This window comes from Heterocephalus glaber, unplaced genomic scaffold, assembly GCF_053883595.1.
Source record: "Heterocephalus glaber isolate CG9 unplaced genomic scaffold, H.glaber_assembly_v1.0 deba00001504, whole genome shotgun sequence".
Classification (NCBI taxonomy): Eukaryota; Metazoa; Chordata; class Mammalia; order Rodentia; family Bathyergidae; genus Heterocephalus; species Heterocephalus glaber.
Window position 1 is genome coordinate 62,812,651 of NW_028258324.1, and position 24,541 is coordinate 62,837,191.

The 24,541-nt window shown below is 39.6% G+C and overlaps 1 long non-coding RNA gene across 3 annotated transcripts in view; it reads right to left on the reverse strand.

Moving 5' to 3' along the window:
* The window catches only part of LOC110348445 (uncharacterized), a 73,848-nt gene that overhangs the window by 14,783 nt on the left and 34,524 nt on the right, over nt 1-24,541 (reverse strand). The window contains exon 4 of one of the 3 annotated variants that reach the window (XR_015441020.1): nt 5-15,644. The exons of the other annotated variants lie outside the window; for them this stretch is intronic. This is a non-coding gene — a long non-coding RNA (uncharacterized LOC110348445). Of the gene's footprint in view, nt 1-4; nt 15,645-24,541 lie in introns of those variants that run through there. 3 annotated transcript variants of the gene reach the window in all.

Sequence of the window (24,541 nt, forward strand, 5' to 3'; positions counted from 1 at the left end):
GAAAAACAAGAAACTTGCATTAAATTCTCTCTCAGTTCCTTTCTGGTTCTGCTATGCCTGTATTCCTCCTGGGAAAGGGACAAAAATCGGGAGGCCCGCCTTTGCATAGTCTCCCCATTGAATCTAGTGAGGAATTTAAGACTCTGTTGTCTTTTTTCCATCTGGTATTCCAGTCAGAGTGCTTATTTGAAGAACTGGCAGGGAGATGGATATGAGAAAGAGACTAGGCAGCTCAGAATCCCAAGAAGGCTGGCTGCAGAACCAGGAGAGGACAGAGTCCTAGGGCCAGCATGCTCCCTCCACCAACAGTGGACGCCCAGCCTGAGCCACTGCCCCCTTCAGCCTTGATGCAGGAGATCACAGCTGCACCATGATGGTGCAGCAGCTGCTTTGCCACCCGCCACTGGAATGGCTCCTGGCTGCCTCTGCTTTGTGAGCGACAAGTTCCCAGTGCAGTCTTGGTGGCTGAGTCCAATGGCCTTTGCTGCCGTCATCTGGATCCAGGCCCAAGAGTAGTGGGAACATGCCTAGTTGGGTTTTTTAACATCTATCATGGGAGATAAGTTCTGTCTCCCACCAAAACTTACAAAGTAGAACATTCTCCACAGATGAAGGAGTTCTGGTGTTACAGACACAGGAAAGGCAAATGTTTAGAACACCTGAATTATTTATCAATCAGAAGAGAACACACCTCTGTTTAGTGCCCAGCTTCTGAAAAATCAACTGCAGGCTGCCTAATGCAGCCCTGTCATTTTATAGACAGGAAAACTGGAGGTTCAAGGGGGATGATAATCAACCAAGCCAACAGCTGGAGCAGACTTAGGCTTCCTGCTTCCAGGCCAGTTATCTTTCCACTAAGAATGGAATCTGACCTGATGCCAAGCATTCAGAAAACATATTTATTTCTGCAACTTAGGTTGGTTTTATTTCTTACGGAGATTTCTGATATTGAACAAATTAGAAATGGTCCTTTCCATATTCTGATACAATTAGTATTTATTATTAACTACCTACTATGGTAGACATTAGGCTGGTGCTTTCTGTAATGTAGCAGGAGGTACAGGGGTCTGTTCAAGTCAGGGGGACAACTGGTAATGGGGAATAGAGCACTAGACAGCTTCTCTAGCCATCTGCCGCCTCTGCTTTTCTCTAACCATCATTTACTCTCCCCTTTCTAATAGATACCTCTGCATCTGGTCCTCTTGGATGAAAATAAGACACAACAGCTGTGGAAAGATATGTTCAAGTGTCAATAAAAGGATTGGCTCCCTTAGTACCAGTATCAAGCTCCCAAGGAAGAAACGGTTGGCCCAGGGCATCTATCCCTGACCCACCAATTGTAGCCAGGGGTCGGAATTACATTGTGCTTGGCTGCTTCCAAGTAACTCCCACAGTGACTACAGAGATGGGAGGACAGGCCCAGGAAAAGCTTGGAAGTGCTTAGACACAACATTCACTCCATTACACACATTAAACTAATTAATACATTAACCCTATTCATTCATTTGTTCTTCGAGTGTTGACTGAACTCTGCTGCAGTCTAAGCCCTGTTTTAGATCATGCAGATACAGCAAGGTGCAAAGTAAACAAAGAGGTAGAATAAAAGATAATAGGCAAGGAAATATATTATGTGCTAGATGGTGGTGTCAGGGGAAAAATAAAGCAAGGGTGAAGGAGTGGCTATTTGCACACACATGCACCATGTTGTGTAGCATGGCCAGAGAAGGCCTCACTGAGAAGCGGGTATTTAAGTCGAAATCTGAAAGAAGCCAGGGAGTGAGTCATGAGGTAAAAGCATTCCAAGAATAAAAATGAAAAGTGCAAAGATCCCAAGACTGGAATGTGGTTTGTATGTTCAAGAAATACCAAAGAGGTTGAATTGGCTCTAATGGCGAGTAAGAGGAAAAAGCTGGGAGGTAATGTCTGAGAGGAGAGCAGATAAGCATTGTAGGGCCTTAGGCTTTGTAAACCACTATTACGGCTGTGGCTTTTACTCCAAGTGAGGTGGGAAGCCATTTGAAAGTTATCAAAAAAGAAATAACATCTCAAGTATTCTTTTGTATTGAGAGCAGGCTATGAGGGTGTAAGGGCACAGGCGGGGAAGCCAACAGCCAGCAATCTAGGGTCATCGCTTAAACGAGAGATGATGGTGGTGAGAAGCTGGTCACTTTTCCTACTGGTTTTGAAGGTGGATCTGATAGCATTTTGCTTATTGACTGGATGTCAAATTAAAAAGAGACTCAATGATGCGTTTCAACCTAAACAACTGGAAGGATGGAGTTTGCATGTGCTCTGAAAAACTGGAGGCGAAACAAGGAAATAGGAAGAGGGGAACTAAGAGTCCAGTTTGGGCATGTTAGATGTGTGATGCTTCTTAGACATCCAAGTGGATGCTGCGGGCTATTCGAGGACACTTGGCTATATGAATGTGAAGTGGAATGAAGAAGCCCTGCTAATTATATAGGTAGTACTTGGAAACTTCAAATTGAATGATGTTACCATGGAAATGAATGTCAATTTGAAAGAGATGAAGAAAAATGAGTGACAGATAGGATAGATCATTACGGAAATGAAGGGGAACTACAAAAGATAGTAAATAGGAATGCCCAGTAAGGTAGGGAGGAAACCTAGAAAAAGTGATATTCCAGGAGGGAAAGCGATGTTTAGGAAAGAGAGAATTATGAAGTGATAAGTTTGTGATGCTGCACTGCAGTTAAGACCACTGGATTTCACAGCATGCAGGCCACAAATCTCTATATAAGTTGTTGGAATTTTGTTTTCAGCAAGGCGATGGGAAAAAAATCAAAACACAGTAAGTACAAAAGAGAAAATGGGGAGAGAAAAATCAGCAATCAGCTACAGCCAATAGAGAAAGATTGGGAAATTCTACTGTAAAAGTGAGAGGAGAAATGGGATGGCAGGTGAGAACAGATGTCTGTTTTTAAGATGAGAATACTGAGCCGTCTTTGTATGCTTCTGTGAAGGACCCAACAGAGAAGGGGATAGAAGGGTTTGGGCAAGGAGGCCAGTTAACAATCCAGTACTGTATAATCACACAAGAGTACTGTATAATTACACAAGAGATGGTTGTGGTTGAAAAGGGAGAGAAATTATTACGGGAGAAAGGGGGGAGAGATACTGTAAGGATGGTCCTGGGTGGGTGAGAGGTGGTAGGATCTATGGCACTGGGTAGATTGGCCGTAGAAAGGAAAAGAATGATTCAATCTCCATACCTAAAGGAAAGTGTAGCATGCAAGTACAAAAGCAAATAAAGTGCTGGATGCAGAAGGAGAAACACATGGAAGTTCCTTCTTCCAAGTTCATCTCTCTTTTCAAAGTGCAGCAACAAGTAAGTTCATCAGCTGAAAATGACAATGGAGGAAGAGATCTTAGAGGTTTGAAGAAAGAGGACACAGGGTAAAATACAATCAAGTGGGAGATTAGATAGACGAGGGAAATTTTATATTTCCAGACTACATGACACATTTTGGAAGTTTGTGATCATGAATCTCAAGTGAGACCAAGCAACAAGTGTGGTTGTTATAGTCTAACAACATTTACCTGCATGCATGCAGTCACAAAGTAAGTAGAGTACTGGATTTAACTAGACTTGGGGTCTTCTCATACAAATTTGATCAAGAAAAAAAGGATGGAATTTAAAATGTTACCAAAGGTGCAATTATAATCATGAACTATGAAAACTAAGCTGAGTAAGTAGGACAAGAAGACATGGGGGGGGGGGCGGGTAGGAAAAGAACCGAAAGGTGGAAGGTTCAGTGGTTGTTCATGTCAGTGGTATTGATATTTTCTTAGTAATGGGGTATAAGAAGGAGTGAGCTACAGAGAACAAGGTAGAGGGTGAAATGTTTGAAATTGAGCTCACAGAGAGATAGCAGTATTTAGCCAAAATATTTCAAGAGAAGATGATCCTAATGGGGGAAGACACAAATATTAGAATAATAGAGTTTGAGGGATCAAGAAGCAGGAAGAATTACTTTTGAGATATTGAAATCAAGAGTCATGACTAGAGGGCTGAACGTATACTACAGTGAAAGATTCTTTCCGAGCATGCACAACTCCCTGGCTCAATCCCAAGCACTGCAAAAGTACAAAACAAAAAAAAGAAAATTATGACTAAACAAAACTTGATAGCCATAGCTTAAAGCAGAAGAGGTTTAATTTGGCTCACTGTTCAGGGGATCCAGTCCATGGTCCACTGACTCCAAAACAGGACCATCATGATAGATGGACACGGTGGAGCAAAGCTGCTTACTTCTTGCAGCTGAGAAGCAGAAAATGGGAACAGTCTAGAGAAGAAGGGGCCAGCAACTCCACCTAGATCCCAAACCCATACCTCCATGACTCTCTTGAACAGACCCAGAAGTGTGTTGCACCAATCCTCTGCACAGATTCCAGAGCCGAGCGACCTTCCATCTTCACTGCCATTCTAGGAAATAGCCATAAGGAGGTGACCTGAGAAGTAACGACTGGAAGAGCCAGCAACTATTCCAATCTCACCGTGATTGCAGTGAGTTGACCACCACCAATATTCTGGTGTTAGGACAAATGCTGGTAACTTCTCTGCCTTCTAACATTCCCTGTTCCTTTGATTACCCCTTTCCCCACCATGGAACACTCTGTACATGCCCACAGCAGAAAGCTCTGAAAAGGCAAAAAACTTGACCTAAGAGCACATAGTTGAAAAATGGAATTACTTGGCTCCCAAGAGGTAGGTTGAAATACACGGTAAAAAGCTGAATGACAAAAATCAAGGAAGAAATGTGTCTTGGGAAGAAAATAGCAGCGGGAGCAAGTTGGTTTTTTTGTTTGTTTGGTTTGTTTTCATTTTGGGTTTGCGGGGAGGGGTTGACCATCCTGAAGCCTCAGAGGGCTTTTCAGCTTCTTATCCTTTGCCTCCTAAGTGCTTTGTGATAAAGGATGAGCAAGGGTGAAGGCCTCTGAAGACTTAACAACAATTTTGTAAAGGTCATTGCAAAATGCTTTGCAACTACTCATCTTATCTTTTAATTTCTATTTTGAGAAAGAGGAAGAAAAATAAACAGGAAAAGTACACCAAAACCCCCAAAGGAATCCAATTGAGCAAAAATAGAGCTGACAGGATGCAAGCTCCTTAAACCCTAAGGAAGGCAGGGTGCCAGATGTAATATGGTTGGAGAAACTCCGACAGACTAATTACTTTTAATTGATACTGAAATAATCAATGACTGGTTCATGGATCAATGACAAATGTGTACCCAGTTAGGCATTTCACAGCTGCTCTTTGCCAACAGGAAAAGGAACCAAACCTGGCAGCCCTCCTGCTCTAGTGGCCAAGTTAATCCATTGTATCTTGGCCTAAAATGCCACTGCCTAAACATAAGCATTGATGGTGTGTCTAATACATGACCCTGGGCCATGGATTTTACAAAGATAACAACTGCCATACTTTAAGCATTCTTCTGTTATTCCTACTTTATGAATTCTAAGTTTTCATTAGCTTCTTGTACCCACAATTGGGACTTTATTCAACAACCTACTCAGGATTTGCTGAGTGAATATTTACAGACCACTACGGTATACAGACCACCCTGCTTATTGAGTGAGTGGAGAGGCACACGAGTCACAGCCCTTCTGGAACTGATAATCTAGTTAAATATTAAAGTTAAGATTCATCCAATCTCTATTATATCGCTATCAGTTGCATGTTTCTTGGTTTTTAGGATTCTTGACTAGAAGCAATGAGACTGTTTCTACTCCTTGTACACCATTTAATCAGTGGTCAAGATGGCTGGTGAATCATTTCCCTGCTTTGGAACCCAGCTGTATCTCTTCAAAGAAAAGCTTTGGCCTCTGGTCAGTGCATTATTTTTCAGTGTTGACAGCCTGTGAATCTACTACTATCCTATTTTTTATTTATTCAAAAGATATCTACTGTATGTACCACTATATGTCAAACACTATTCTACAAATATTAATCTACATACTTGTAACAATTCTATTATATAAGCACTATTATTATCCCTAATAGCATAGGTATATTAACACCATAATAAAACTATTCTGGCCTCTTTTTACAGATGATGAAACTGCGGCACACAGTCACTAAAACACTTAAGAAATATTTTACCTTTAAGATACACTGTGTTCAATTTTGCTTCACCAAGTGATCTATAAGCAGCTTTTGAAACTTCATGATGTGTGTGGTTTCGTTTTGTTGAATGTTTCTTAGTTGGGAGAAGAGCTTGGGGAAATTTGTAGTCATCCACAAGAGACACACAACACCCAACCCGGGAGACCCAGGAGGATCCTCGCAGCGCCCCTTTCTGTCCTTTCTGCCTCCCGCATCTACATGAGCACTGTTCCCCCTTCCATAGGAGAAGGTGTGTGGAAGCCCCTCACCCAGAGCCCAGCTCATTTCAGCTCTAAATAGCCCTCTCCCCTTCATTTCCCCTCTCATTCCCTCCCTCCATCTTTCTTTCCTCTTTCACCCTCAGCCATCCAATCTTACCACTTATAGAGTGATGTTCTTTTCTGCAGTACTAAATACTTCTCACCTAAGTCTGACTCCTAATTTCCATCCCTAAACAGTCTAAATATCTCTGCCACATGATTCCAAACTTCTCATAGCTTCCCTGCCTTCTGCTTTTAGAGTCAATTTAGCTGCTATTCCTAAGACCATCCTGCAACCAGGTCCCGATAGCCCTGCAGCATGATCCAGGACACATTTTCGTGCCACACCAGGCTGCTTCTTCCCCACCTGCCCTGTCCCAACAATGCCATCCTCCTAGGTTGCCCAGTGCTTTGAAATTTCTGCTTTCTCCATAAGCATCGGGCTTGATCTCACCTTACCCTTCTCAACACCCACCTGTTGGACAACGCAAAGTGGGGTTTTAAGGTGTGCTCATTGATACATTAACAAATGGTGATGAAAAGACATCAGTTCCAGATGCAATAACATATAGAGTGAAGCTTTAAAAATTCATATGATAGGAATATATTTTAACATTTTGTTTTTAATCTACTTGCAATTGAAGAGTGGAAAATGGATATATTTATCACATGCAACATGATGTTGTGAAGTATGTACACATCATGGAATGGCTAAATTGAAGTAATTATCACATGCATTACCTCAAATGCTAACCACTTTGTATGATGAGAACACTAGACCTATTCTCTGAGCAGTTTTCACAAATACTATGTATTGTCTTAACTATGGTCACCGTGTTATACACCGGACCTCTGGAACTTACTCCTCCTAGCCGAGATTTTGTATCACCCACCATCTCCCCATCCTCACCCCATCCACCTCCAGGGCCTAGTAGCTGCCATTCTGCTCTCCACTTCTGTAAGGTCAGCTTTTATAGATTCAACATATACATCAGACCACGTAGTATTTATGTTTCCATATCTGGCTTATTTCTTTTAAAGTATGACAGTTCCATTCATGTGGTTACAAATGACAGAATTTCCTGCATTTTTAAGACCACATAGTGTTCTGTTGGATCCACGTACCATATTTTCTTTATCCATGTGCTCACCAAGAGACACATAGGTTGCCTCTCTGGCTTGGCTGTTGTCAGAGTGCCGCAATGAGTATGGGATGTCTCTTTGACGTACTTCATTTTCTTTGGGTAGGTATCTAGTAGTGAGATTCCTGGGTGGTATTGATTTTAATAATGTTTAAAGTACTAATTTTTGCAGCTTTAAAAAAATTAGATAAGATGGGCCCAGGGATTTAGCTCAGTGGTTTTGCCACCTGCTGTGCATGCACAAGGACCCGAGTTTGATCCCCGGTACCAAAAAAAAAAATTAGACAAGAGGCAAGTTGATGCATGTGTTATGTGACTCATTTGCATTATGAGGTCATTCTCCAGTTTTCAAGCTCCACTCCATGCTTTCTCCAAAATTATCACAACTCCCCACAAGTATGCCTGTGGGAGAGCTTGGTCAGGTCCACAACATCTATCAAGTGTGCCACACCGGGGGAAAGATTTCACACTCCTGGGGAAGAAGGGAGGGCATGGGCTTTGAGATTAGATACAAGCTTTTCATTTACTTGCAGTTTAACTTTGGGGAGGTTTTCACCCCCCATTTAACTCTCAGGTTTTTAGTCTGGGGAGTAAATACTTTGGTATATAGTATTAGTCACTAAAATCCCTAAGGCTTTAACATTTCAAGATTGCATGATTCTAAACTTACCATCCAAATGTCCACATGACTGCTTTTGTAAAACTGCATATAACAGCCACAATTTCTAAACTCTCTATGAAGTGGTCCCTGGTGATAAATAACACTATGCTAAGTGAGTCTAAGTAAACACAAAGAAAAATGTAAATCATGGCTCCTGCCTCAAGGAGTTTTAATCCATTTGTGGAAAGAAAAAAAACTGATAGAATAATTAGCATAAATAAGTGGGAAATTGTTTTATTCTACTTCTACTTACACTTAAAATTAAGAGCAAAAATCCTACTTGATGACTGGCATGATCGTGACAATGACCTGAAGCCAAGTTTTTTTTCTTTTCTAAAACTCTTAAGTTTTATTGAAAATGATAAAATGCAGAAACATCAGATTCTCTTTTAAAGTAAAATTGACAGCATCTCCCAGAGCTTTCCTGCCACTGCATCCATTCATGTCAGTATTACAAAAAGAAAAACACAAAGCAAAATAGCAACAACAACAACAATCCTGAGTTCTAAATCCAAAATAACAAGTGAACTTGCTGATAAACATTTTTCTTATTTTTCTAAGCTCTACCCTAATTATTTTTCTAAGTTCTGTATTTGTACCTTTTCAAGAATGATACCATTTTAAAAAATGATAAATATTAATGAGAACTGGATTTACTTTCTTTACATTAATTAGAAACAAAAAGATCACACACTCTACTCAAACTCAGAAAATATACATCTGTTCATTAACACTCACCTGCTTCAGATAGTTTTTTCTCTTTACATATTAGTATATTAAGCCACTGTTTGATCCATGCTTCAAAAACTATACAAAATGAAGAGACCTGTTAACTCCCTGGAGAAACCTGGTACCAAAGACATACAAACTGCAGAGACATTGGGCTGTGGAGAAGGCTCAGGAGAATGAAGAAAATTTTGTACAAAAAGTGCCAGAAGATGTAATCTAAATAGCAGCCTTATGTCTACTTTCCTGCAGCAATAATGATCATGTAAGATGACCCCTGACACAAGCGCCTTGTTTGGATTTTAATAAACAGACTCCTAATTCTGTCCTATGTTTACCCATTGTAACAGAGCCTTGCTTCTGGGCTCTTTTTCCTTTTCACAGTAAAGGCCTTGGATCAAACCCACTCAACAATTTCTACAGAAGATAAGCTTAGTGTGCTATGGCTCAGTCTTGGGGAAGCTTGTGTCTCCCTTTCTTCCCTCACCCTGGGACTAATGCCAAACCCCAGGCAGTTCCTTCATGTTTTTGAGCTGTACTAAAATTTTGAGGGGAAGGTTTTTATTGAAGGACAGAGGAAATGACTTTGGATAGAAAGCAAGGAAATAGTGAGTGTCCAAAGGATATGTGGGACTTTAAGAGTGATACTAGTAATGAACGGTTTAGAGAGAGAGAGGCAGAAAATTTCAGATTTGTTTCCATAAATGATTAATAGTATTACAATAAAATCAGACATATAAGTGATATAACAAACATGCAAACAAAATTACAAAACAAAAGACCAAATAAATGACCTCCTGGAAATCTTGAATAAGATGGGTTCTAGAGCCAAGAGCATAAGTTTAAAAAATAAAATAGAACTTTAAAAAAGAATGACAACCTCATCCCTCTCATTTTCTCATACTGTGACCCAGGGACTAATAGCTAGAGCAATGGAGAGTTTTAATTGCCTGTTAATTGGCATGCACGGAGCGGGAACCAATTGCTAAGGTAACCAGGTCCCATGCCATATGGGGTTTCATGGAGTCATTCCAACCCCTTGAGCCACCCTTGGAAATGAACAGGTAATCCTGGGAGATGCTCAGTCCATGGCTGAGCACCTGCTTCTAACTTCCACCCAAAAGAAGGCAGGGCAGTGATCTGGGCCAGCTGACATTTCTAAGCGATTTTAAAAGGCAAGTTTGATGTTGAAATTTCATCATGAAATGTGAAACGATAAATGTTACCCATTGGGCCCTAATCTCTCTGTCAAGACAATTTTAACTAGGACACCCTGGAAATTTTGCAGCAGAATTTTGCATCCATAAACTGTTAGAGCTAGACATGTCCTTAGATGCTACCACTTGACCTGTCAACTGGCAAAACAAGCCCAGAGGGAAGAAGGAAAATTTTTAAGGCTAAATTTTAATTAATCCTAGATCTCTAGGATTAGACTAGCTGCAGGCAAGATTTCACTTCCTGCAGGGGAGTGCTTTTCCCAGTTCCTCAAATGGCCTCTCATAGTTTTACATGTTGAGTTAAAGAATTCCTCACAGTCTTTAAGAGCAGTGTGGTGGGCATCAATGATGAAGATGGAGGTGGGAATGTCGAATTCCTTGAGTTCCTGAATATTTAAGGTGCTCTCCGGGAAAAAAAAAGACTCCAGTTTACTAGATGCAACTACAAGGTGAGGAAGATCTTAAACTTGGTGATCCTATAAGCAAAGGCTCGATTATTTCTCAAATCAACTTCTAGACCTCTAGATATCAAAAACCTCCCTATTTACAGTTCCATATTCAAGATATCCCTTCTTACTTCCTCTCCTCCTTTTATCCTTCTCTACTTCTTCCCCATAACACTTACAACTTGAACTTGCCATATGATTTTTAATTAAGCTTTTTCTTTGGTACAGGGGATTAATTAAGCTTTTTGCATAACCCCTGCTCCCCACCCTGGAAAGCAAGGTCCTCCAAGGATCTCTGCCTGTGTTCCCCAGAGACTCAGAATGCTCAGTAAATACATTTAGTGAGTGAGTAAATAAAAACTGGATCCAGCTTTGACTTGGAACCATTCTCTATTAATAAGTATGACAGGCCAAATGAGCAGACTAATTCCCACCTAACAGAGATGTTCTGAGGAGCCAATGAAGTAAAATGAGGAAGTATTCTCCCTGATTCTGGACTCCAAGTTAGCCCTGGATAAGCACTGACTGTTTTCCTTCAAATGCTGGAAGTAATAACTGCCCATCTCTCAACCTTCTCCCTTCCCAACCAGTTAAAATCACAGCAGACACTATACATCTTCCCACTGGACACTACAGCTCTCTTCCCATGGCTTAAGAGTGGGCTGATGGGTACATGTTGGGTAAAGGCAGTAGAGAAAGTGTGGGACCAAGAGGGAGGCATTGACTCCAGAGCCAGGCACATCTAGTGTTCAATCCTAACTTGACTGGATTCTCACTGAGTAACCTTGGAAAAGATTGCACTTTTCTGACCCTACTTTCCTCCTATGAGAAAAGGAGGCTAATAGTACCTTCCCTAGTCAGAACATGATGTTTGTAAATCATTCTACAGTAACAGATATTTAAAACCAAACAAGTAAATAAATGAAGGTACTGTTATCCTTGGAAAATAGATTGATTTCTTTGGAAATTTATCTTTCAGAAAGATGAGTTATAAACTAGCTTATCTAAATCTCCCCATGATTGCATATTAACATGCATTACCTTAAAGCTTGCATATTTAGACACCATAGGAGTTTATGGCCAGATTCTCTATTTATGTTTCTCAGTTTGCACATGACAAAACACTGTGGAAAATACTAATATTAGAAGCTCAAATTTATGGAGATGGGGGTATAATTCAGTGGTAGGGCATTTGGCTAGTATGTATGAAGAAGCCCTTGGTTCAACCCCCAGCACTGCCAAAAAATAAATGATGACAAGTTCAATTTATTGAGGAGCATGGTTTTATTAAAAAAAATTTATACATGTAAAAATTCATATATGTAAGCACTTTATAGTTTAAAAAACATCTTTGTATCCATTCTCCCACGCAGTCATCTTTGAAACCCTGCACACTGAGATAGAACTTGGACTGTAGGCCTTTTTAGTCCTCCCTCCCATTTTATTCACTTTTTCCTTAGACTCCAGACATTCAATTTCTCCCCACTCCCAGATCATGAGTCCTACTCTAACATTTGCTCAAGTTGTTTCCTCTGATTGGAAAGCCCTCTTTTCTAGTGCCCCAAATCCATTTTTTAAAGTCCTATCCCCTCATCAAGACCTAGCTTGAGGTCTTTCCCTTCCAAAAGCCCTCCTTCAGCAGTTGTCTACAGAGAACATCTATAGTTTCTGCCTGTATGGTGTCCTTTCTTCTTATTGGTGGTGGATTTGACTGTCTCAGTGGTCCCAGTTGGGCTCTCAAATTCAGTGCTCAGCTTTCCTCCTTTCTGCCCTCCCAAGCTTCTTGCCTCTCCCATGGATACAACACAGAAGTTGGGCATGTTATTCAAGCCAAGCAAACCAGCTCTTCACTGAGAATACAGATGTGACTCACAGGACAGAGGGCCATCCTGTGAATTTTTGAGTGATTTTAGTAGCACAATCCCAAAGACATTCTCAATGACCTTGGGCCACTGAGCTCACAAGAGTTGTGTGTTTGTTCCTGTCTTGCCACGATTGTTGTTATGAACTCTTTCTTTAGTTCTGTGAGCTTCTGAGTTTCCTTCAGTAAATTATCCATTTTGCTGCGTAAATTTAGGTTGTAAGCAGTCAAGAAAACTGAACTGTTACTTTTTCTCCTGTACTTCTAGAGTTATTCTGGATGACCTTATCATATTTGTCACTTGTCTGCTATAGATTAAAGTCATTTAGATATGTCTTGCCCCCTCCAATTCAACAATAAGCTCCTCACCAAAGTTTGCTCCTCCTTGATGTTCACTATCACTTGTGAACTGTGGCTTTTCAAAAAAGGTTAAGGGGCCTGAAATTGAGAAAATACATTTTCTTTCAATTCCAAACAGATTCAAAATCTCATAAAACATTTACTTCCAAAAGAGAAAATTTCTCAAATGCTTGGAATTATGAAATCTTAGAACAGGAAGGAACCTTTAAGTTCTATTCCTTCTCCTATGAATTATATGCAGAATGAAGCACAAATAGAAATCTCTGGAATGATCATAGTGGGCCACATGATTATCATTTCACTCTGAGAGTGACCCTCTGCCTCATTCCCTCTTCCAAGAGGCGCGTGCAGACCAGAAGCAGATCTGGCCTGGCACAGATAGGAGGGGGAGGGACAGAGATGCACATTGCACTCTGAAAGGAGAATAGACCAGTTGAGAAACATAGGGGTTTAGTCCAAGCAGTAGCAAGATTTGAATGTGCTTGTGGGATTTCACTCCCATGCGCATCCCAAAGTGTTGAAAAACGTATTTCAGCATGTGTGAGGGGAAGTAAAGGGCAGGGCCACTGCTTCAAGTGGCAAGGAAGGCCTGGAGAGCGGGCTCCCCAGGAAGAACTCTACCCTGCCAGAGTCTGCCCTGCCTTCACATCAGGGAGGAAAACACGATGTGCTAAATGCTCTGATGGGATTTCTCCAACTTTTTTGTCTGCTTGCTTTCAACTCTGTTTCACTTCAATCTTCCTTTATCATCACAGAGCATTTCTTTCTATTTCTCTTGGGTTGTCCATTTCCTTAACTTATGAAATCACAGATGTAACAAATGTACATCATTTCAAATGCTCCATTGAAACTTCACTATAAAACCTGAAAAACAACATCTCCTTATCTAATAAATAAATCAACTTATTAATGAACTCTTGAAAATAAAGCCATATACACCTGTCATTCTCCATGTATAAAACACATGTGATAGTTTAAATAAATATGTATATAATGTTGATGATGTATAAGGGAGCTAAATTTAACCCAAGTTGTATGTAATACTCAAAATATGGGAGAGACAAAAGGAAAGAAAGACTTTTCTTTCCTAAAGAGAGACTGATGTTTTGGTAGTTTCTGATGACTGATGTATGTATGCATGATCTTTGTTACACATGAGGAAATGACTTGCCTGTTAAGGGAATTGAATGAAGCCAGTTGTGAGATGCTCTCTGTTTATTTGTTTGTTTGTTTATTTGTTTGTTCATTTGTTTCAGTACTGGGGATTGAATCCAGAGCCTTAGCACTGAGCTACATCTCCAGCCCTCCATTTCTTATTTTGAGGCAGGGTCTTGCTAAGTCACTAAATTTCCCCAGGCTGGACTCAAGCTTACAGGTAACCTCCTGCCTCATTCTTCCAGGGGGCTGCCATCGCACCTGACTCAGTCACTTTTTTAATAGATTTTTTTTTAATCAGAAAAATGTTCATGATCAACAACAAAATAAGGGAGAGAAACTTCCTACATGCAATAAACTCAGGAAATGACAGTCAGGGAGAAAACAAGGTTCTGGCACAGAGAAGTACAAGTTAGTGAAGCTCCTCTCTCTGTCCTGTTTCCCAAATCAGTGCTGAGGAAGGATAGCAAATCATAAATACCTCTGACCTTGAGGAAGCAAACCAAGGGCATGCGGCATTAGTCCTGGGAGAATAAATGAAAACATCTCCTATCCTGCCTGACGGACCTGCCATCCTGGGAACGCAACACCTGGCAGAATGGTTGTCAAGGGTTGAACCCTTTCAGGAAGGGCACAGTGCTGAATTCAAGATGTGAGATGCAGAGAAATAAAGCAGCACCATGGAGTTGGCTCCATTTCCCAGTTAGGAAGAAATAAAGTCAAGAGTGAGAGCTTTTATCCTTTCAGCTCCTTGCTACTGCACTGTGGGTCTCCAAAATAATAGCTAGAACCTATGACTTCATTAATAAATGAGTTGAACCAATGACTTCATTAAAAAATTAAAATATCATCTGGAATCATTAACAAAAGAAAGCTCTGAATAAGGTTTCCTGTGTGTTTGATCAACATAAGTCAGGCCCCTGAGCCAAATTGCTCTTGCATGAGTGGGCTGAAAAAGAAATGAGGCGTGGGTGTTGCTGAGGATCAGATGCGAGCCAATGGGAGGCAGGTGGGGACACAATACCTCGGGTAGGCACTGTCCCAGCCCTTGCAGCCAAGTTACCAAATCCGAATGTTTTGATTTACACACTCACCAAAAATTCTTGCCACCCCAACTAACACAATATATTATCTTGCCCTTTTTCATAGCTAAAAACTTGTATTCCATTGTGCTTTCAAACTGCATGTTCTTTATAAAAGTACCAGTATCATATGAGATAATTTTGAGATGAGAAAGACATTTTACACATGACAAAACCCAAAATTGTAAAATAGTGATGAATTTGAGAATATAAGATTTGTGAGTGTTGGAAAATAACACAAATAAGGTCAAAATGACAAGGACAAATATTAGAAAATATATATGCCATATAAAGTCTTTTATTATAAAAGCTTTTAACAAATTTATACAAAAGACTAAATAAAAACAAGGGGGGAAGGAATAAAATATTTCTAAGCACAAACTCTATCTTTTCTCTTTACGCTTAAATAATTTCACACCATTCTTGGAATCAAAATCAAAATCCTTATATGGCTTACCATCTTAATCACAATCTGGCTCTCCTCCATCTCTAGTTTCATTCCTTGCCATTCTTCCCCTCCCTTCCCTATTCCAGATGAACTGGCCTTCTTCCAGCTTCTCAAATTCCTCATGTATTCTCTCCATTTGGAACACACCCCATGTCCCTAAGAAGTAAAAATAAAATCCTTATTTTCTACAGATATTCAAGTCTTCCCTAAATGATACTTTCTCAGAGAAGCCTTTCTTGAGCATTATATCCCCCTACCCCATACTAGAAAACACTCTGTTACTTGGTCTTATATTCCCCTACATTTTCTCTTCTTTGTACATTATAATCCATATATGTGTGTGTGTGTGTGTGTATAATATGGCAATAATGAGACTATATGAATATGCATATCTATCTATATGTAGATAAATAGATAGATAGATTTCTCTTTCCACTACTTCATGGTAAATTCCCCTAAGATAGATGGTTCTATCTCTAGGATGATTCTATCTCATCTTACCATTTGGCTTGGCACAAAAGACAGTCAAACAAATATTTACTACATTAATGCATGCTTTGATTTTTCTTACCCCATTTAACATATACAGATCAGATTGGTAAACGTTCCTCACTTGACTCCTTCTGGGATTACTGCATTTCTCAAACAGTGATCATCTAAGTATGGTCCTTAGATCAACATAAATAACAAAAGAAACAACAGATAGACTGGATTTGAAAATTGAAAACTTTTTTGCATCAAAAACTGAAGAGGCACTTACAGAATGCAAGAAAAAACTTGTAAAGCCAAATCAGCCTGCTGCAGACAGGGAGGTCTGTGCACCCCCTACCAAGGTCCTGAGTCTCACAGAACACGCCGAATCAGCCCACTGCAGACAGGCAGCCACCTGGTTCCACACTACAAAGACGAAGACGACACCAGACCACCAGACCAAGGTACTGAGTCCTGCTGCTCCCGGCCCAGAGGTAGGGGCTTCTGAGCCGCCATCCCACTGCTTCTGGTCCAGAGGACGGGGCTTATGGGTCAGCATCCCTCCTGCTGCTCCCAGCCCACAGGAAAGGGCTTTTGGGTCACCATCCCTACCACTGCTCCCGGCCCCTGTCCCTCCTCTCCCAGCTCAGAGGAGGTAATCCAGGCAGGCGCTAACAGCCCCCCCGCCCCAGTTGAAATGAGAAAACATGTAAATAAGTCTCAAAACCAGACTTCCAGATCACCTACAGCAACCCCAAAGGAAAATGAGATGGAACACTCTGATACTCAACCACCTGGACCCACTGAACTGGCAATAAAAGGGGCTGTGGAAAAAATGAAATCAGAAATAATTTCTCAGATAACAGGAGAAATTGTGCCCCTAGTGCAAGACATGATTAATAAATCTAGAGAGGAGCTCAGGAACATGATGGAATCCCAACATGAGAAACAAATAGAATCCATAAAAGAGATGCAAATAGTTTTCCAGGACATGAAAAACTCCACTGAAAGTCTACACAGCAGAATGAGCCAATGTGAGGACAGAATTTCAGATATAGAAGATAAGATTGCAATTAGTGACCAGGAAAAGAAAAATTGCTTCAAAATTATAAGGGAACATGAGAAATCAGTCCAGCAGCTGCTAAATGATGCAAAAAAGAATAACATAAGACTGATTGGGCTCAATGAAGAAACAGGAGAGAGTGCAGATGACATAAAAAATCTCTTCACAGAAATAATGGCAGAAAACTTCCCAAGCAGGGGAAAAGAGCTTGACATACAGATAAGGGAGGCATACATGACTCCAAATAGATGTAATCAAAAAAATCTACACAAAGGCATATAATTGTTAAGATTCCAGAAACCCAACAGAAGAACAAAGTTCTCCAAGCAGTCAGAGAAAAGAAACAAATCACATACAAAGGAAAGCCCATCAGAATCACAGCAGACTTCTCAACACAAACCATCAAGGCAAGAAGAGCTTGGAGTGACATATTCCAAGCCCTAAAAGAAAACAGCCTCCAACCCAGATTGATGTACCCTGCAAAACTATCTTTCAAAATTGATGGAGAAATAAGATACTTTCATTACAAAGAGCACCTTAGGAACTTTGTGAATATAAAACCAGCACTCCAAAGAATTTTACACAATATCCTAGGAACAGACATTGAGGATCACAACCCCAGGAAGCAAAGCAGAATGAATCCAACTGGCATGACAAGAAATTAAATGTAAAGGGGGAGAACCCAACAAAAAGAAAAAGTCATGGCAATGACAAGTCAATATGTTTCAGTTATAACCATCAACGTTAATGGTCTCAATTCACCAATCAAAAGAAATAGACTGGCAGAATGGGTCAAGAAGCAAAATCCAACAATATGCTGCATCCAAGAAATGCACTTAATTCAAAAGGAAACTCACAGACTGAAAGTTAAAGGGTGGAAAACAATACTCCATGTGACAGGAACCCCAAAAAAAGCAGGAGTAGCTATCTTCTTAGCAGATCAAGTAGACTTCAAACCAACACTGATTAAGAGAGATGAAGAAGGACACTACATCCTTGTAAAGGGAAGAATCCAAGAGGAAGAGATGACAATCATAAATATCTATGCACCAAATACTAGTGCACCCAACTATATAAAACAAATACTAACAGACATGAAAAGTCATATATGCACTAATACAATTGTAGTGGGGGACCTCAAAACCCCACTGTCTCAAATAGATAGATCAAGTAGACTAAAACTAAGTAATGAAATACTAGAACTCAATCAAACTCTTGAACAAATGAACTTAACAGATGTTTACAGAGTCTTCCACCCCACAAAATCAGAATACACATTCTTCTCAGCTGCACATGGGTCATTCTCCAAAATAGACAACATACTCACACACAGAACATGTTTAAGTAAGTGCAAAGGAATTGAAGTTATCCCCTGTATATTATCAGACCATAGTGCGATGAAATTGGAGATCCATAGCAAAAGAAACCAAAAAATTTCATAAACACGTGGAAATTGAACAACACACTTCTGAATATCCAATGGGTCACAGGGGAAATTAAAGAAGAAATCAGACAGTTCCTTCAATTAAATGACAATGACAATACAACATATCAGAATCTATGGGACACAATGAAAGCAGTCTTATGAGGGAAATTCATAGCAGTGAATACATATATTAGGAAAACAGAAGGAGCCCAATTAAACAACCTGATGCCTAACCTCCAGCTTCTAGAAAAAGAAGAGCAGGACAACCCCAAAGCTCATACAAGGGAGGAAATCATAAAGATCAGAGGAGAAATCAATGCAATGGAGATTAAGAAAATGATACAAAAAATCAGTGAAGCCAAGAGTTGGTTCTTTGAAAGAATCAACAAAATTGACAAACCTTTAGCCAAACTTGTCAGAAAAAGGAAAGAAAAGGCCCAAATACATGCAATTAGGAATGAAAAGGGTGAAATTACAACAGACCCAGAAGAAATCCAGATGATCATCAATACCTACTTCCAGAACCTATACGCCAATAAGATGGACAACACAGAAGAAATGGACAGATTCCTAGATACACATGAATTACCAAAGCTGAATACAGAAGACCTAAAAACTCTGAACAACCCAATATCAACCAATGAAATTGAAAATATAATTAAAACCTTATCAACTAAGAAAAGCCCAGGTCCTGATGGCTTCACTGCTGAATTCTACAAGACATTTAGAGAGGAACTGCTGCCACTACTGTTTAAACTCTTCAATGAAATTGAAAGGGAAGCAATATTCCCAAATTCATTCCTGGAAGCAAGCATCACCTTGATCCCCAAAGCAGAGAAAGACCCAACCGAAAAGGAAAACTATAGGCCAATCTCACTAATGAACATAGATGCAAAAATCCTTAATAAGATAATGGCAAACAGAATACAGAAGATCATCAAGAAGATCATACACCCTGATCAAGTGGGATTCATCCCAGGGATGCAGGGATGGTTCAATATACAAAAATCAATCAATGTAATACACTATATCAACAGAGCCAAGGACAAAAACCATATGATTATCTCCATAGATGCACAAAAAGCATTTGACAAAATCCAACATGCATTTATGATAAAAACCCTACAAAATATTGGAATAGATGGTCTCTACCTCAAACTGATAGAAGCCATCTATGAAAAACCAACAGCCAATATCATGCTAAATGATCGAAAACTGAAATCCTTCACACTAAAATCAGGAACAAGGCAAGGATGTCCACTATCACCACTCTTGTTCAATATAGTTCTGGAAACATTAGCCACGGCAATTAGACAAGAGAAAGAAATAAAAGGAATAAAGATAGGAAATGAAGAAGTCAAATTGTCATTATTTGCAGATGACATGATACTATACATAAAAGACCCCAAGAACTCCACCAAAAGTCTTCTAGACTTAATAACCAAATTCAGTCAAGTAGCTGGTTACAAGGTCAACACACAAAAATCAATAGCTTTCCTCTACACCAATGACAGACTCACTGAGAGAGAAACAGGGCAAATAATTCCTTTTACAATAGCATCCAAAAAACTGAAATACCTAGGAATCATCCTAACGAAAGAAATCAAAGACCTCTTCTCTGAAAACTATGGCATTCTGAAAAGAGAGATTGAAGATGATATCAGAAAATGGACAGACATCCCCTGCTCCTGGGTAGGAAGGATTAATATAGTGAAAATGGCCATACTTCCAAAACTGCTATATAGATTTAATGCAATTCCAATTGAGATCCCAGCAGCATAATTCATAGACCTTGAGAAAACAATCCAAAAATTCATTTGGAACAAGAAGAGACCCAGAATTGCAAAAGCAATTCTAGGTAACAGAGACATGGCAGGGGGTATCACAATTCCCAACCTGCCACTATACTACAAAGCTACTGTGATAAAACAGCATGGTAATGGCAAAGAAACAGACTTGAGGACCAGTGGAACAGATTAGAAGATGCAGAAACAACGCCAGACATACTCAGCCATCTCATCTTCAATGAAGGAGCCAAACACTCTCACTGGAGGAAAGATAGCCTCTTTAATAAATGGTGCTGGAAAAATTGGGCTTCAACTTGCCAAAGGTTCAAACTAGACCTATATCTCTCACTATGCACTAAACTAAAATCAAAATGGATTAAAGATCTAAATATTAAAATAGAAACTCTGAACCATTTGGAACAGAGGTTAGGTAGAACCCTTGAAGACATCAGTGTAGGAAAAGATTTTATGAACAAAACCTCAGTTGCCTGTAAACTAGCACAAACAATCAACAAGTGGGATCTCTTCTTATTAAAAGGCTTCTGCACAGCAAGAGAAACCACAAGCAGCATGAAGATACAACCCACAATGTGGGAAAAAATCTTCACCTGCTCTTCCTCAGACAAAGGTCTACTATCTCGAATCTATAAAGAACTTAAAAAGATCAGACCTCCCAAATTTAAAGACCCAATCCGAAAATGGGCATCTGAAATGAACAGACATTTCTCAGACAAAGAAATGGAAATAGCAAATAAATAAATGAAAAAATGTTCAACATCCCTGGTTAAATGAAAACAACACTGAGATTCCACTTCACTCCAGAAAGAATGGCTGCTATCATGAAATCAACCAATAACAAATGCTGGTGGGGCTGTGGGGAAAGAGGAACCCTGCTCCACTGCTGGTGGGAGTGTAGACTGGTGCAAGCACTGTGGAAATCAGTATGGAGATACCTCAAAGAACTAGGACTGGAAGTCCCATTTGACCCAGCTATTCCACCGCTGGGGATCTTCCCCAAAGAATTAAAAGAATAATACCACAGTGATATATGTGTGCCTATGTTCATAGCAGCACAGTTTGTAATAGCTAAAACTTGGAAACAGCCCAAATGCCCATCAACTGGAGACTGGATAAAGAAAATGTGGGGTTTTTTTTTATAAAATGGAATACTACTCAGCAATAAAAAATGAGAAATTAGAGACATTTATAGCTAAGTGGATGCACATTGAGGCGATACTCTTAAGTGAAATAAATAGGACACACATGAATAAATTTGGAATAGTTTCTCTGGTGTGAGAAACTGAAAGTGTAAATAAGGACTAAATGTATAATAGGTAATGTGAAATAGGAAGAAAAGGGGCAAAGGGGAAGGAAGTGGGAGGGCTAGGGGAAAGGATAGAAGGGAATGGGATTAATATGAGAAAATGGAAAAATAGGAACAAAATCTTTGTAAATAGGGAGGACTGGAGGGGTTGAAGGGAGGGCTGGGCAAGGGTGAAAAATAAGAACCAAGAGAGCCTATGTAAAAGTGCAAATTTCCAATGATGAATGCCATTATATTGTATACCTAAAATGTACCAATGATTAGAATGAATAATCGATAATGTAAAATAGGAAGAAAAGGTCCAAAGGGGTAGGGGTAGTGGGAGGGGCAGGGGAAAGGAAAGAAAGGAAAGGAAAAATGCTGAGAAATGGAAATAAAGTCTTTGCAAATAGGGAAGGGTGGAGGGGGTGAAGGGAGGGCTAGGAATGGGGAAAAAATAAGAACGAAGATGCATTGTATAAAGGTACAATTCCCAATGAGAAATGTAATTGTGTTGTATACCTACAATGTACCAATAATAGAATTTAATTTTAAAAAAAAGAAAATACTTGTAAATCATACATGTGATAAGGGTCTAGTTTTTAAAATATATAAAACACTTTTGTGACTTTGTGATTCAACAACAAAAGTCAAAAACATACTAAAAATAAATGGATAAAAAGACTTGAATTGACATTTCTCAGAAAAAATGATAGGCAGATAGCAATTAAGACCTTTTTAAATATTCTCATTATCATTAGTAATTAGGACATTTCAAATTAAAGCTACAATAACATGCCACTTCATTGAGATTATTATAATAAAAATATTAACAAAATAGCAAGTGTTGGTGAAGATGTGATTCCTTCTGGTGGGAATATGAGACTGTGTACTGCTACGGAAAACAGTGTGATAGTGGGCAAAATACTTTCCTCCTCACTGAGACACAATACCTGACACTCACAACTTAAAGAAAAAGAGGTTTGTTTTGCTCGCATTCCAGTTGTCTCAGTCCTTGGATGGTTGGATGGCCTTAGTCCAAGGAAGGGAGGCATGGCACAGTAGCATGGTGAAGGAATAGCTCTTCACATCACAGCAGCCAGGAGCATAGAGTGGAGGGAGGAGCCGGGTAGACAAATATACCCTTCTATGCAATGTGCCCAGTGACCTGCCTCTTCTGATATGACCCTACCTAACAAAAATTCAGCTGTACCACCCAATAATCCAATCACCTTCCAAACACATGAGGCTTTGGGGAAAATTTTAGGTCTAATCCAAAATATTCTGCCCCTGGCCCCTAAAAGACTCATGAACATCTCTTTATGTAAAATGCATTTCTTTCATCACTAAGAGTTGTCAAAGTCCCAACAGTTACAACATTGCTGCAAAGTCCATGTCCCAAGTTTCCTCTGAGATTTAAGGCAAACTCTTAGCTGACAACCCCTTTAAAAATAAAAAAAAAAGAAAGTTAAACACTGCAACCATATAATGGTACAGGGTAAATATTCCCATTCTAAAAGGGAGAAATAAAAGGATGGAAACTAATGGGATCTAAGCAAGACAAAAACCCGACCAGGAAAACATTAAATTCTGTACCTCTGTGTTGTGGTAAGATGTGAACTTCAGAGGTCTTGAAAACATCTTGATAGCCTGGTTCAGGACCACATTAGGGTAAGCAGGGTCTCTCACAAGCGTAGTGAGAGATCTGAATTTATGAAAAGATCTTGGATATTCTGAAAGTATCTGAAGGACATCAAAGTCAATGTCAAGATCCATACTCCTGGAAACCATTTTCCAATAACCGGGCACTGACCAGGTTATCTGACAAATTGAATCTACAGTATCGTATGTGGTGGCTACAATTCAGGCTACCCTGACTTGTGATTGATCAAACATAATGAGGCCTATTGATTTCAGCACAAAAGGATGAGGCTTCCTGAAATGTTGTATTTTTTCCCTCAAATTCTTACTGACTTTTGGAGGGAATACAATTGAGTTAGCACTGTAAGAAATGATTTATTAAAACACCATCCACTTTGTAGGCCATCCTTGTCATCCCCATTTATGTTTGAGCTTAAGCTAACAGAATCCTTTTCTCTCTTCATCTCTTTCTACTCTGCCTCCCTTTTCCTACTTCTCTTTTCTCTTTTTCAATACATACCAAAGATTGGGGGAGAAATATGTACTGGTTGGTACCCACTTCTCACAAAATCAGATCTGAGTAGATAGGATAGGTCTCAAACAATATGTGACCAATTTTCTTACACTAAATTTAAGCAAACTTTTGCCTCTCTATGACTGAAAAAGGGGAACATTGATAAAGAAAACTCAAAAGTTACCCCTCGAATTCATCTTGGGATCTTATTTTGATGCTTTTTCTCTCAAATGTTGAAATGAATGAATTTAGGGTCTTCCCCTTTGCACCATGTGTGAGAAATATAAATGAAAATGAAAACAGGGAAAGGTGAGAGGAAACGAATGTGGTCCTGAACTATTCACAAACAGAATTTTCAACTTCTAAAAGGCTAAAAATGAACATTTTTTAACTCCTACTGTGAACTGGCAGTGAGGTAGGCACCAGGATGGGTAAGAAGATCTCAAAATGAATACAGGTGACTACATCCTGTTACCGAGAAGTAGAATTTGAGCTAGACTTTGAAGTACATGATTTTGACAACCATCAATATGAAGTGTGGTTGTTTCCTACTGAAAGGGTAATATGCATATAATAATCTGACAGAATAGACCCTTAAAAATATAACTTTGACTCTTGCTGATTACCTTGTCTGTTTATAGTCTATAGTCATCTTAGAATGTAAACTTTTCCTTCACAGCAATAGATTTTCATCATTTCAGGTTTGCACGTATTAAGGAAATTTTGTACAGTCTTAAGTACTTCACTGATTACAGCTAAAATTGATTCTTCCAGGCAAAGCAATTCACTGCTCTTCTGTGCTGCCACAGCACTCTGTTCACACCTTTATTGAGCATGAATTGCACTGT